Here is a 15,477-nt window from a genome sequence, read left to right on the forward strand (position 1 = left end):
TGCCTATGTCTGCCCCACCCCCCGTGTCTCTTATGAATAAATAAATTTAAAAAAAATCTAGAATGGTGCTGAATGCCGTATTCATTTGGGGACAATAATCTCAATTAGGGGGACACTGTAGTAGGATTGTGTTTAAGTTCATTTCAAGCTTAACTGGTGCCCTACCACTTCCTTTCAAATGCCTGTGACATTACAAATCTTTCTACAGTATGTTGAAGGAGTTGACGTCCTCCTTGCTGAGCCAACTTGTGGGGGATTAATCTAAGAGGACGAGGCTAACGGGCCAACGTTGAATATTTAGATGTTGATGGGGGCTACAGTGGGAGGCCAGGTCAAGAACGCAGAGGAGCAGCTCTGGGTTGCTAGGCCATGGGCACAACGAGATGAAGTGGGAGTTGGGAAGGGTTTCCTTAGGGCCCAGAGTCACAAATAGAAGGCACTCAGGGGAAGATAGGGAGCGGAGATGTCTCTGGCACCAGTACCGTCCTCTTCACCTAAGGGGGTTGCACGGTGATTGTTAGTCTTTGGCTTTCTACTTCCTTTTAAAACCCTGGCTCTCTGGTATGTGAGCACAGGAAGCTGGATACAGCCACAGGCCTTGGGACACCCACCAGGATAATTCTGAGCCTCATAGTCCTGTGTGAAAAAACTTTACATATATTTAAGATGTCCATAACCTGTGAAGTACTACCACGTACCTAAAAATGGTGGTAAAATATTGCATGAGGTAGAAAACCAAGAAAAGAGACAGAATGAAAATTGGGGTTATTGGCATCCAAGTTATGGGAAGTTCCATGTAATGGTGTTTAATCCTATTTTCCAGTCAGCATCTTGGACACGGTGATGATGTTAACCAACACCAGGAAGCTCTTCTCGCAGATCATCCCCTGGATCTGAGAAAATGCTGCTCTCTCGGTGACAGAAGTAGATGAGATGCTTCTCTGTGTGACTTCGGAGGGTCTACAGGACATGGGTGAGAATGTGACTTTAGGAAATGATGCTGCCTATGAGTCTGGTTTCTTTTTTGGACTCCTGAGGCTTGAGCACTCACCTGAATAAAATAAGCATGTACGAGGTAACTGTAACTGTGAGCGGCATTCTGACCACTGTCCCTACCTCTTTTGCTTTGCTCTTTTTTTTTTTTTTTAAATTTTTATTTATTTATTTATTTATTTATGATAGTCACAGAGAGAGAGAGACAGAGAGACAGAGACACAGGCAGAGGGAGAAGCAGGCTCCATGCACCGGGAGCCCAACGTGGGATTCGATCTCGGGTCTCCGGGATCGCGCCCTGGGCCGAAGGCAGGCGCCAAACAGCTGCGCCACCCAGGGATCCCTTTGCTCTTTAATATAGTTGAAATGTCCCAGTTTTCACTAGAAAATAAGTCCTTGTTTGTTGATGAACCCCAATTGTATGGCTAGGATGGTGCTCATAAATCCTCTGAATTCAGTCTTCTGGAATTTTCCCAGATTGAAATCAAATACTCACACTCCTGCCTGGCTCTCAAATTCCAAGTCAGCAGTATCTCCCCTCACACACAGCCTGTATGTGACATTTTTGTGGGAGGTTATCACAGCATAAGGACTGTGCAAGGACTCAGGGCTTATCTAATCGGGTTTTCTTGACACTTGTTTTATTGCATTCAAATCTCACCACCTGATCAAATGACTGCACTGGTTAGAGAGCTGTTGCAAAAGAGCTTCCTGACAAATCTTTGCCCTTGTTCTAAACACATTCTCCCACCAGTTAGAGGAGTTTGGCTTCCTGGGCTACGTTGTTCCTGGCTGGTCACTGACATGGAAACCCCAAACCATCTCTTCAGTTTGAGGAAATATTGTTCAGTGGGGTAAGTATTCGGTCAAGAAGATTCTTAAAGTCCCTTCCACATCTTGCTATTGAGGATTCTAAAATCCAGCTGCCACGGCATTTAGTACTATTCTTCCCTGCTCCCTGACACCAAAATAGGCATTCAATAAATATTTTGGAATAAATGAGTGAGTGAAAAAAGTGAATGACGAATTAACAAATACAATTGTCAAATGACTATGGTCCCAAGTCCTTCTCCCAGTCCCTCCCTGGAAAACCATTCTGCTTAGGATAAAAACTCGTGCAAAAAGGACCCCTGGTGCCAGGTATGCTCACTGGTATGCCTGAGTTCCAGGGCAGGCAAAAAACTTTGCTCTGGGGGCTCTGCATCAGGGAGACATGACCGATACCCTTCAAAACAAATAGGGTTCACACTCCCCCCCCACTAGGAGGGCTATCATTTAGAAAAAGGAAAATAAGCATCGGGAGGGATGTGGAGAAATTGGGACCCTTGTATGGTGCTGATGGGAATGTGAAATGGTGCCACCATGGTAGAAAATAGTTTGGCTGTTCCTTGAAAAGTGAAGCGTAGAATGACCCAAGCAGTTCCATTCCTAGATATACACCCGAAAGAACTGAAAGCAGGAGCTCAAACAGATACTTGTGTATGAATGTGCGTGACAACATTATTCACAATTGTCCAAAGATGGAAATGACCACTCAACAGATGAATATATAAACAAGAAGTGGTTTCTGCCTACATGAATTACTATTCAGCTTTAAAAAAGAGGGCGACTCTGACCCATACTATGACACAGATGAACCTTGAAAGCATGATGCTAAGCGAAATGAGCCAGACAGAAAAGAACCAGTGTTGCCTGATTCCACTTCTATGAAATATCTAGAATAGTCACAGTCATAGAGATGGAGAGTAGCACAGAGGTTACCAGGGGCCGAAGGAAGGGGAGAATGGGGAGTTCTTATTTAAGGGGTACAGAGTCACAGGTTGGGATGATGAAAAACGTTCTAGAAATGGATAGTGGTGACAGTTGTCCAATACTGAGAAGGTTTTTAAACGCCCCTGAATCCTACGCTGAAAAAAGATCACAACAGCAAATTTTATCTGTGTCTATTTTAGTGCAATAAAAAATCGTGCAGACAACCAAACCAAACCAAAGGGGTTGTGAAGGATCAGAGCTCGAAGAAGGGTAGCAGGTAAATAATGCCTCAAAATCCTGCTAACCACAGGAGCTGGCATCTCACGGTGCTCTCCTCTGTCACTTAGGGCATCCCTGTGGGGGATTAGTATCCCATTTCACCAACGAATAAACTGAGGCTCAGAAAGGTTGACCCTCCAGACATCATGTCATCCACCAGTAGCAGAGTCGTGACTTAAACATCTTTGTTCACCCTGGAAAGGCTGCACCACCTGCAGTCGTGCCTTCCTAAAGTGCCCACCACGCAGCTTGCAGAAATGCAGTCCACCCCGAGGACCAGCCAGCGAGGCTGACTAGGCCGTGAGGGGGGCTGACCCTGAGATCAAGAGCCTGGCCTCCAGCCCCCGGCTGGCCTCACCCTCACCCTGCCCTGGGAGTGAGGGAAAGGTCGCGAAGCAGGCAGGTGCACTGACGGCATTGGGATGCACTAGCTTTGAAGATCTATCTGACTGCAAAATAAACAAGCCTCAAAACCACCCGCCCCCGGCCCCCGAGCTTATGTATTCAGGGATCTCTTCAAGGCATTTGACATCAAATTCTAATCTTCTGCATGTCAGGATCCCGCCCTTTGCCCACAGCCCCATGGGTAGTCTCTCAAGAACACTTTCCCATAGTTTGACATTTGAATCTGGCATCCTTGGCATAAAATCACTATCTGCAAATATCCTGAGGCGTTTCCCGCACCTGGTAAAATTCCCGCATATCATCTTTACTTTGTATGTGAGGTTAATCTCTTTAGGGCCCCATTTAGCACAGAGACGACCATACATGTCCTGATTTTCTGGTTCCAGAAGTCACTACGTCAAACCATCCACGGGCTTTTTCTGAGCAAAATGATCCATCTGTGTAAGTAATCTTGACCGCTCTCCTGCCAAAACTGGGCACGTTCAGCTGTGCCTGTTGCTCTCCGTCACAGCTTGAAAGGTGGCAACAAAGGCCCCTCGATCCTGAATTTCCCCGTGAGCCATTCACCCATGGACTTCTGCTGTTCTTGGCATTCCTGCAAGTGTGCTGTTAATTAAACTCACCAAATTAGTATTTTCAGACAGCAGTGCCTCAGGGTGCCAAGGGCAGGCCATGCACACCCCGCCCACTGTCCATCTGTGAGGTCCAGTGCTCTGTCTCTGGAACAGTGAGCCTTGAGTTCCCAGGCCTGGTGGCGTGTTGGCCCAAGTACCTGGCCCCTGCAGCCGGGCGGAGGCAGTGGTGCCTACTGGTTAGGAACATGGGCTCACATTAGAAACGACAAACACCCACCATTTGCTTCGACGTGGATGGAACTGGAGGGTATTATGCTGAGTGAAATAAGTCAATCGGAGAAGGACAAACATTATATGTTCTCATTCACTTGGGGAATATAAATAATAGTGAAAGGGAATAGAGGGGAAGGGAGAAGAAACGGGTAGGAAATATCAGAAAGGGAGACAGAACATAAAGACTCCTAACTCTGGGAAATGAACTAGGGGTGGTGGAAGGGGAGGAGGGTGGGGGGTGGCGGTGACTGGGTGGCGGGCACGGAGGGGGAGCACTTGATGGGATGAGCACTGGGTGTTATTCTGTATGTTGGCAAATTGAACATCAATAAAAGATAAATTTATTATTTAAAAAAAAAAAGGGGGCCTGCCCCGGTGGTGCAGCGGTTTGGCGCCGCTTGCAGCCTGGGGTGTGATCCTGGAGACCCAGGATCGAGTCCCACATCGGGCTCCCTGCATGGAGCCTGCTTCTCCCTCTGTCTGTGACTCTGCCTCTCTCTGTGTGTCTATGAATAAATAAATAAAATCTTTTAAAAAATAATAAAAAAAAAAAAGGAACATGGGCTCAGAGAGACTGCTGGGGTTTCGATCCTGGCTCTGCCATGAACAGATCCTGGTATTCAGTTTCCTTATCTATGAAATGGGGAGAGCAGCAGTTTGCCCATCTGTAAGTGGTTGGGGTTAAATGGATTCTTTCATTTAAAGCATTTAAAATAGTGTCGGAGGAGGGACGCCTGGGTGGCTCAGCGGTTGAGCATCTGCCTTGGAGTCAGGTCGTGATCTCAGAGTCCAGGATTGAGTCCCTCATCGGGCTCCTTGCAGAGAGACTACTTCTCCCTCTGCCTATGTCTCTGCCTCTCTCTCTCTCTCTCTCATGAATAAATACATAAAATCTTAAAAAAAAATAATGTTGGAGGGACGCCTGGGTGGCTCAGTCAGCTAAGCATCCAACTCTTGATTTTGACTCAGGTCATGATCTCAGGGTTGTGAGATCTGCATCGGACTCTGCGCTGAGGGTGGAGCCTGCTTATGATTCTCTCTCTTCCTGTCCCTCTGCCCCTCCCCTGCCAGAATAGCCTTGGAAGCAGAGTAAGAGCTCAATAGAAACTAATCCCTACCTGCTGTTAGTACTATTAGTATGTACTAGGATTTACAGAGCAATTCACCAAAATGCCAACCTTTAAAAATTTCCTGGCAGTACCTTCTCCACATCAACAATTTAAGTACTCAAGGGCAGTCGTGTTGAGTGACAGTCATTGGCCTTCTCCGAATCCCCTATAAATCTTCAGAGGCTGCAATAACTTGGAAGTCAAAGATTATGAATGCTCAACTGCCAGTTTTTGAGTCCCTTACTCCTATATCAATTGTTGGAAGAACATTTCATAACTTACAGAAAACTTTGTCTTATATTACCTGACTGTGCTCAGAGCTCTCACCTCCTGCCATATTGATTGAGCTCTTTGATGTCACAGATGTTCTAGTGTTCCTTTCGCACATGCCTATCTCTTTGTGTGTCATGGCTCCTTGGGGACATTTTGGTTCTTCTCTGTTCTCCATAACGTGGCTCATCCTTATAGACCTTTAGGCATTGGCTTAGGTTTCTCCTCACCTGGGGACCTTCCCAGGGGGTCCTGGCCCAGTCTGCATGACAGTATCTTGTATTCATCACATACTCCGGTGGTCACGTGTTACATTTTCCTGCTAGAGCCTAAATTCCTTGAGGACAGAGATTGTGCCGTTTCTTGTGTTTTCTCTGGTCCTTACCACAATATTTGGTATCTCAAGAGTGTTCAGAAATTAATGAGCAACCCATTGAGGGATACAGAACTCGACAGGGAGGGTTCTTAGAGAGGGGATACAGTCAACATGACCGGGAAATTTGGAAAAGACTTCACAGCACAAGTAACATGTGGAATTGAGCCTTTATAGGTGAGAATGGTTTTGAAAAGCAGAAGAAGGAAACCTAAGGGTCTCCAGACTAAGGAACTAATAACTCAGGCTGGAGATCTGCTGAGGCCAAAACCTGGAGGGATGGGGAGCTGGAGGGAGGGAGCACTGGGGTGGAAGGTGAGGCTCATTTGGCCAGTCAGATGGTGAAGGATGCTTTGCACCAGGAAGAGGTTGGGCCTTGTTCTGCCAAGAATGGGGATCGATGAAAGTATTTGAAACGGGAGAGTGTTTTAGAAAGCCTATGGCTGAAACAGGGGTGCAGGGGTGCGTCGTGTGCTCGCATGTGCAGAGAACATGGATACATAGATACTCATGTTGATATGTGCAGGTGCTATCTCTGGAAAGACATACTCTAGAAACTGGTTCAGTGGTCAGCCCTGTAGGAGGGAACTTTGTGGGGAGACAGAGGTGGTAGGAAGACAATTTTTGCTGAATTCTTTTTGCCCTGTCTCCATTTGTCCTTGTGTTTTTGTTATATTTTCTAAAAGAGTGCAAGTTTTAAATAGCTAGTAAAAACTGTGAGAATGAAGAATGAAAGAAAGGAAAAAGGAAAGAAAGAAATGAATCATGCATGGCAACGTGAGAGAACGAATCAGCTGGGAGACAGTGGGGACAGGGTGGAGGTGAGGGGGTTATCCCCCGCCAAGGGCTCTCCTGCCCAGACAGCCGAGCCCATGGCAGGCTTGAGTGGGCACACACCCTCTTTCCCTCCCAGAGACAAGTTCCCTGCTACAAATCTTATTTCAGATCGTGATCCCAACCTTACATGTTCAACAAGGCAAATTCATCCCCTGCTGTAATCAGAGAGGGTGGCTCCTGTTCTTACATTGAGTCCTACTCTGCCTCACACCCATCGGCTTCCTCAGATGATAGACCTCTGTGGACAGAGTCCCTGTTCCCACTCACCTGGGTCACATTGCTGGGGCTTTGTGCTGAAGCAGCCTTTCTTAGTGACTACAGTAGACACAGGCAGGAGGAAGGAGAGGGGCTTGATCCCCTCACCCTTGGAAAAGCACTTCTGTATGTGTGACCAGAGGTTCGCCCTCCCAACCTCCAAGGCCTACTGCTCTGTTTTTCGGAATGTTTGGAATTTGAAGAGGAAGGAAGAATGTCAAGTCGGCTGAGAAACCCAAATTCAGGAAAATCAAATCAACAGGGAATCTTATCCTGGTTGTTACAATGGCCATGGGATTGTGAAGAGCTATTCTTTTTGGACTGCCAGTGAGAGGAATTTCTAGGAAAAAAATATTTGCAATATTTTTCACTCAGGAATTTATCATTTAAGGTACTGATGGCAACACAAATATAGGAGTGCCTCAGTTTAAGAAACCCAATTTAGAAAAAAATCTGGACTTTGTAATAGGATGTTACAAACAGGGGTGCCTGGGTGGCTCAGTCAGATAAATGTCCGACTCTTGATTTCAGCTTAGGTCATGATCTCAGGGTCCTGGGATCAAGCCTCACATGGGGCTCTGTGCTCAGTGAAGAGTACTTGTTCCTCTCCCTCCCCCTCGACCCCTCCTTTCTCTCTCTCTCTCTCTCTCTCTCAAAATGAATAAATAAAATCTCAAAAAAAAATATACCAAACAAAAATGTAACGTTTCCAGTCCTGGTCTCAGGAACACCTCTCTGTCACTGTCTAGTCGATCTTGAGCAACTCCTTTCACCCATCTGGGCTCCAGGTTTCCCTTCAGATCCACAGGATACATTTCAGCTCTCTCTTGAATTCTAGCAGCAAGTATTTGCATTCTGAAAACTTTCTTGATTCATTCATCAATGGCCTTACCTGTTAACCTAAAGTTCATCCAGCACCTCTTCTCAAGATGCTGACAGCTCATCTGAGCAGGGGTGGGCATAGCTGGGGCACTTCAATCACTCAGAGCTTTCGTCCTTCAAACATTGGGGGGCTGGGCAGTTTTATTTTGCTCTAAGAGCACCTCTGGTGCTGGCCATCATGGCATGACCAAAGCCAGGAGGTGCCCAGGATGAGGGCCCCTTCGGTGGCAGCAAGAACCTCCTCTTGCCTATGAATTTGTTGATATGAAAATCGGGCTTCTGATACTGCTCACAGATCAGCACTTGTGTCTGTCAGTTTTTCAAAAGCCTCTGTTGATGGGAGCGCAACTCTTGCTTGCTAGCAAGGGTCTGAAAGTGGTTTGAAATAACTTGAACAAATTTTTCAAGATGTTCTGCCTTTTAGGAATAGGCGGCAAATAGTAAATATCATTAAAATTAATTGTGCCAAACAGACGCTCACAATTTAAATTGAATTGTCAGTTCTGCATAATAAAAGGTTAAAATTATGTGTCACACAAGGAATAAATTTAACCTGATTATTTGACTCAAAATTAAATTAAAGACTGAGTGCACTTACATTTTAATACATTTTATGTTGTTATATGCTTTCCCTTAGAGTCATTTATATCTAAGCCATATTTCTTTAAAGCAGGTAATGTAAATTTGCTACCTCTAGTGTCTTTATATACCCTAAAGCATGAGATATTTCTTCCATATAACTTTGTTTTCTGGTAATGATAGTTCATGCATCTTAGTATTTTTTTTTCCTTAAAGATTTTTATTTATTTATTCATGAGAGACACACACACACACAGAGAGGCAGAGACACCTGGCAGAGGGAGAAGCAGGCTCCATGCAGGGAGCCCGATGTGGGGCTCGATCCCAGGACTGCAGGATCATGACCCAAGCCAAAGGCAGATGCTCAACCCCTGAGCCACCCAGGTGTCCCGAATCTTAGTATTTCTTATGTTGGTTCTCTCTCTCAGATTCTCATGGAGAACCATCTATTTCCACATTGTCTTTAATTTGGGTGACTCTACTAGATACATTAGCAAATGCTGAAGATATTGATCCTCACTCCTCCCAGTCCAACAGACCCTGTAGACTAGGCCAGACAAAAGAAAGGACCTGCTGGCCTGGGTTTTTATTTGTTAAGTCAGGCAACCCTATCACAGAGCCCTGCTCCTGTTCTCAGATCTCCACCCCTGCCTACTTCTCCCCTTCTTGTCTGTGTTCTCTTCTTACTACTACCCACTGCCTGTGGTCTTGCTCACCACTCGCTCCTGTGGTCCCCACCCATACCCGCCCATCTTGCAGGGCCAAACTTATGAACAGGAGGCTCCCTGCTGTAGGGACCCAGCTCCAAACTCAGATGGCTAAGCTTCCCTCTCACTCCTTGGGTTCAGTCTTTTGCCAAATATTTCATATGTCTCTCATGTCTACATGCTCAGCTCCTTGCTGAGGGTGGCAAGAGAAACACCCTGGTCCTGGAGCACCTTCTATTCACGGTGATTGGTGACCAAAGCACATGGATGAAACTAACAAGAGAGAGAACCAAAAGGCCATCACTCTGGGGTGGATTCTTAGGTATGGGAACTTCTAAATGTGAGAATCACATTTCCAAGACCATCCCAAAACATTCTGTGTGTCTACAGACTATCTAGACCTTGGAGGACATGATTCCACTTTCTTACTACTGAGTCATTATTTCATTAAATGAGCTGGACTCAGAAGGGCATAGGCAGAAAGCAATTACACGATTTTTTTCTGTGCTAAGTTGAGTGCTTCTTCTTTCCTTCTGGATGAAACCCCAGACAGTTCCTATGAGAGTAACAAGTCTCATTTTTCAGATAATAAAAATGCCCAGGTCAATCCAGATATCAATTTGGCATACAATTTAAATCCCTCTCTTCTTGCCAGATTGGGCCTGATACCAGATTAGGAGCTGGCGGTGAGATAAAGTCTGTGGTTGACTTCCTCGATATTTTCACTCCTCCTGCCTGATTCAGGCTTCCCAGAACCAGAGGAGAGTGAAAGAAAGGGAAGGGGAAAGAAAGGGACTTGCTTGGTTGTCACCATTATAATCTGGTGTCAGGCTGATTCTTTGTCCCGTGTAACATTTTTTGTGGGTTCCCTTGGCACCTTGCTTAACCTCACGGGGATCTCCAACTTGAGCTCCTTCAAAGTCACAGTAGTGCCCAGTTGGCCACTCACCGCCCTGGCTTACCCCATGTCAGGGTACCTTTGCCTCTTTGCCTTGTCTCTTTACTCTGTGGCAGGGGAGCCCTGACCCCCATCTTCTCTTTGGGCTTTACAGATGGAAAGCAGATACCAGTGTGCAGTCACCCAATTCTGGGCCACACAGGTGAAGCTCTCCCAGTGGTTTCTGAAATCTGTCTCACTTTACTTACGGTGAGGGGAATATATCCCTTCTCTTCCTCTCAAGCCAGTGAGGGCAGGGGTGAGGGCAGGGACAGGGGGATGCTCAGCTGCTGCCAGGTCTCCCCAAGCTAATAAATTCCTAGCCTCCTCTTAAATTTTTGAAGCAGATGGCAGAACAAGTTTTGGACCACCCCTTTGCCAACCCCACACAGATGATCTAGCACCTTCTTTAGGGCAGTTATTAGCTTTGGGGCCTCGCCCAAATTTCAATACAAGAGTATCATGTTAATATCCCATTACAGTTACTATTTAGGAAACCAAATGAGAGTATTGAAGAGTCATTTTTAGTAGGAGAGCTTCTAGAAATCTAATTGTGCTAAATTTTGCCTTGTTTTTACTCCTGAACTTATTTCTCAGGAGGGCAAGGAATCACACGAGGGCTACTGCTCTGAACTTCCTAAGAGTGTTCTGAAGGGAACCCTGGACACAATTACATGAACTCCTCATGTTTTTGGAAAGAAGATTTCAAAGGGGGAAAATGTGCATTTCAAATGTTCCCATGTGGAGGCACTAAAAGGGAAATGGGTATGAAGCACTCTGAATATGAGAATTATAACAAATGCTCTGATGATAAAAAAGACAAGGGGCAGGTGTCTCAGGAGAACCCCGTGGTAGTAGAGTGGATCCTGTGAAGTTGGGTGGGCGAAGGGCACGAGCAGAGGCCAGAAGGAGACCACACCCCAGGACACATGGAGAGAGGCAGCCTGAACCTGGAAAGGAAGCGGAAGGAGTCAGAGGCCAGGAGGAGCTGAGGTTTTGGAAGCAGTCAGGACGGCACATGTTTTGTGTTTAATGCAAAGAACTCCACTGGCGTGCTAAGCTCTGTTCTACACACATATCTGAATGTGTCTGAACATCACAAAAGCAAGGTACAACTATTATCCCCATTTCACAGGTGGGGCGAGGGAGGCGCGGACAGTTAAAGCAACCTGCCCATCGTCAGACAACTTGAAAGTGGCAAAGTCACAGTTCAGAGACTGTGCCCTGAACCTCCACTTGCTGCCTCCCTGTTAGTTCATCCATTCTGAGCTCTACCAGAAGCTCTGGTAGAATCCTCTGAGGGTGTGGATTGTGTTCTGCTCACATCTGTAATCCCAGCATTTAGCTCAATGCCTGGTGTGCAGCACACACTCCAAGTTTGTTGAATTGAGCAAGTGTAATGGGTAGGATGAGCCCCTCCTGTGTCCTATTTTTTTAAAGATTTTATTTGTTTATTTTAGAGACAGGGAGAGAGCTGGGGGAGGGACAGAGGGAGAGGCAGAGAGAGAATCTCAAGCAGACTCTGTGCTGAACATGGAACCCAACATGGGACTCAGTCTCACAACCCTGAGATCATGACCTGAGCCGTAATCAAGAGTTGGATGCTCAATCGACTGAGCCTTATAGGCACTCCACCCTGGGTCCTAATTTTGCCAAGACCTCCAAAGCACAGATAATGGATAAGTATTATCTACTGTCTAAAGAGAAGAGCTGGCCATGTCCACCTTAAGCATAGAGGAGGTCAATCAAGTCCAGCAACCATCTATGCATATGGCTTGTGGCTCTTAGGAGAGAAGGATTTCCTTGGAGGGAGTATGTAAGACTAGGACCACTGTGGCCCTCCCCTCCATATTCTCTCCCTGTCTCCCCACCCTCCCCACAGCCACCCAGGATACGCTAAGAAGAACCCTAAGGAACTACTGGTGGAGATTAGAGGATTTTTTTAGGAAAAGGGGGCTGACACCTCACTTGCTGGCCAGGTCCTGGCTCATTTACCCAAACTCTCCACTTCCCCCACTGTGGTGGCTGGATGAGCACAGGAGGGCTCCTGGGAGAGGGAATGAAATATATAGCCCTTGGGTTTTCAGGTCATGAGACGGGGGTCTGATGCTCCCTTGAAGCAGCCTAAAGGCACAAGCTGGCTGCAGGTGTCTGGGAGAGGAGAGAGGGCAATGGGAGGAATGCCTGTGATGCCCCAGTGTGCAAAGGACCACAGCCAAGAGGGCTGCCAGCTGCACCAAAGGGAGCCCAGCAGCAGACTACAGAGAGGAATCGCTAGGAGCATCCTATGAGGCCCTCTAAACACACATTGCCCCTGCTGGACAACAGGGTCCTCCTGAAGAAAGCCACGTGCACCAGGAACAGAGTGGGTTAGGGCTGGGGGGATGCAATAGTGGTGGGGAGGTGCACCTAATGAACACACAAAAGGGTCCCTTGGATAAGGTGTGCAAAATGTGCACACCAGCGGTGAGGGGCAGCACTGCACAGCTCAGAGGAGAGTCTAGAATCATAGGCCCCTTTCCCTGGCCCCAGCCATGGCTCTGGAGGAACCAGAAATAGCAGAGATAGCACAGGAGAGGCAGAAAGAAGAGACAAGTCTGATCTGAGCTCAGGGGGTGGATTGGAGGGAATGGAAAGGCTGCTGCTGGATGGAGGGAGTTAACTTTGGATTGGATCATGTGGACTTTCCGATGCTTATAAGTGACCAGCACACGGGCAGACCTGCCCAAGATGATACCAGGAGTGGGCAAGCGGGGAGTTGATGGAACAGGCCTGAGGGAGGCCATGAGGGGAAGAACACAAAGCTACTTCCTGACTTCATCCTACCAGATCCAGCCTCTTCAATGACCTGTCCCATGAGGAAGTGGCAGGAATGTTAATAGATAACACTGAGTTTTCCAACTCTAAGATAAACCTTTAAAAAAATTTTTTTTAGTATTTCTGAAATCCAATGCCTTATAAATCCAAGTGCACATTTATTATTTTTCCCCCTGAAAAATGTTTTTTGAGTTTATGTGGTCTTAAAATATATTGCATGTTGGAATTGAGACAATTTTGTAATAGTAGAGCTGTTTCGAGGTTTTATAGGTTTGTAAGTGCTCTCACTTGCCGTGATTGCAAGTTCAATGTCACTCTCTGACCTTCTGGTTCTAAGAAGTTGTGTTGTCCAGCCTGGGTTGGGGTGTCAGAAGAAGGATGGGATAGGAGTGTACAGTGATTGGCCTGAGATCATAGGCAGAAAGCATAAGGATCGCCCACCCATGTTCCTGGGAAAAGATGTCTGGGGAACCACAGTACAACCCAACGTTTTGAAGCCAATGGGTGTGAGATGGGGGGTGAGAATCTCATCTGGAGTAAAGGGTTGGCTACACAGGTTGTTAGAGTGAGTTTTAAGAGATTTTTAAAGGAAAGAATCTTAATTTTTTTTTAAATATCCATTTATCTGTCAGTGGATACTTAGGTGTGCCCATGTCTTGGCTATTGTGAATAATACTGCAGTGAACATGGGAGTGCAGATATCTCTTCAGGATAGTGATCTTGTTTCCTTTGAGTAGATACCCAGAAGTGGGATTGCTGGATCATATGACAGTTCTATTTTTATTTTTTGGAGGAACCGCCATACTGTTTTTCACAGTGACTGCACCAGTTTGCAATCCCACCAACAGTACAATAGTTTTCTCTATTTTGAGGATAACGCGGGGGTCATAGTAAATAATGAAGGTGAAATGAAAAGTTCTGCTATTACAGGACCAGTCGCAAAGGAGTGTGCAGACTTGTGGCCCAGGATTGCTTCCAATGCTGGCAGAATTGCATGATTCTTTGGTGTATTTGTTTTAAAAAAAATAAAAATTATTTGTTCTCAGGAAAAAAAAAAAAGGGTCCCCTTTCTCCACATCCTTCCCAATACTTTTTATCTCTGTGAGGTGATGTTAACTAAACTTATGGTGATAATCTTTTTGCAATATATATGCATATCAAATAATCATGTTGTACATCTTGGAATAATATAATATTATATGTCCAGTATATCACAATAAAACTGGAAAAAATAAGCTATGGCAACAAAAAATTTTTTTTAAAAGACTAGTAAGAGCCTTTGGTTAATTCTATGGACAAAAAGAGAAGCTAAGGAGACCAAGATGGTATAGATAGGCACAACTACATAAATTTAGCCTAAGAAAAAATTAAGCTGAACACTGCAAAATAGGGTTAGACAACTTGTTTGAAGTCTCACGACTAATAACCAATAGCATGAATCCCCTCCATTTTTTCTTCAATTTTATCCCTTAATGCATAGTCTTCAAAAGGAAAGGAGTAAGACAAAGGAAAATAAAGCTTAGGATGCTCAAGAAATAGCAGATCAGATCAGAGATAAGGCCTTCTGACACTGCCACTCTTCTTGTTGGGGCCAATGACCTACCTTGCCATTGTATGACACAGGACTTCATGCTGAGCCTCGAGAAGATTTAAGCCTGTCAGCATGGTGCCTTGGGCAATCACCGCCAAAGGGACCTGTTTGTTCCTATTAAGCTGCCTCTACTACATAAGTTTTGCCTTCCCCAGATCAGAGAATCCAGGAAGAATTTAGAGGCAGATTCCAGAACGCTTGTCATAATCTTTGAGATGTCATGGGAAAGAGGATTTCCCAAATTTCAAAAAGGAAACAGAAGGATTGTTATTTCCTGGCAAAATTCTAGAATTGAATATTAAACAAAGGAACTGAGGCTTCTTAGAAAAAAAGGATCTAAAAAAAAAAAAAAAAAAAGAAAAGAAAAAAAGGATCTGAGAATCCACAGCAGCAACTCATGCAATACTAACCTCATTATTTTTTCACAGCATTAGTATCCTAGCATGTAAGGGATTTCACAGGGTAAGGCATTGGATACAGCTTCTTTTTTAAAAAGGCAGGAATATATATTCATTGAATGAACTACAATTTGGTAAGCTCATATGTGATTGAAAGCCTGTACCCAAAGAGAAAAAACTCCTGTGAGTAGATATTAACAAATCATTGTTGAAAGAGAGGATGTATTTATTTATTTATTTATTTGTTTGTTTATTATTTATTTATTTATTTATTACTTCTTATTAATGATTTGAGGCAATAGAAAAGAAATATTTGTGGAATTCCCTAACATTTCTGACAAGACTATGATTATTTGGGGGAAATAACAGATGTATGATCTTTATTTGTGGGTAAGGATAATTAAAAAGCCTTGTTTATAGAAAACAATGGTTTGTAGAGCATCCT

The 15,477-nt window shown here is 45.1% G+C and overlaps 1 long non-coding RNA gene across 1 annotated transcript; it reads right to left on the minus strand.

Annotated features, from left to right (window-relative positions):
* Positions 1-11,010: 11,010 nt before the first annotated feature.
* LOC111090174 lies at positions 11,011-14,868 on the minus strand. Its single transcript, XR_005371543.1, has 2 exons — positions 14,647-14,868; positions 11,011-11,176 (listed from the first exon to the last, which is right to left on the minus strand). It is a non-coding gene; the product is annotated as an uncharacterized LOC111090174 (long non-coding RNA).
* Between the last annotated feature and the right edge of the window lie 609 nt (positions 14,869-15,477).

The sequence above is a fragment of the Canis lupus genome, chromosome 16 (assembly GCF_011100685.1).
Source record: "Canis lupus familiaris isolate Mischka breed German Shepherd chromosome 16, alternate assembly UU_Cfam_GSD_1.0, whole genome shotgun sequence".
Classification (NCBI taxonomy): domain Eukaryota; kingdom Metazoa; phylum Chordata; class Mammalia; order Carnivora; family Canidae; genus Canis; species Canis lupus.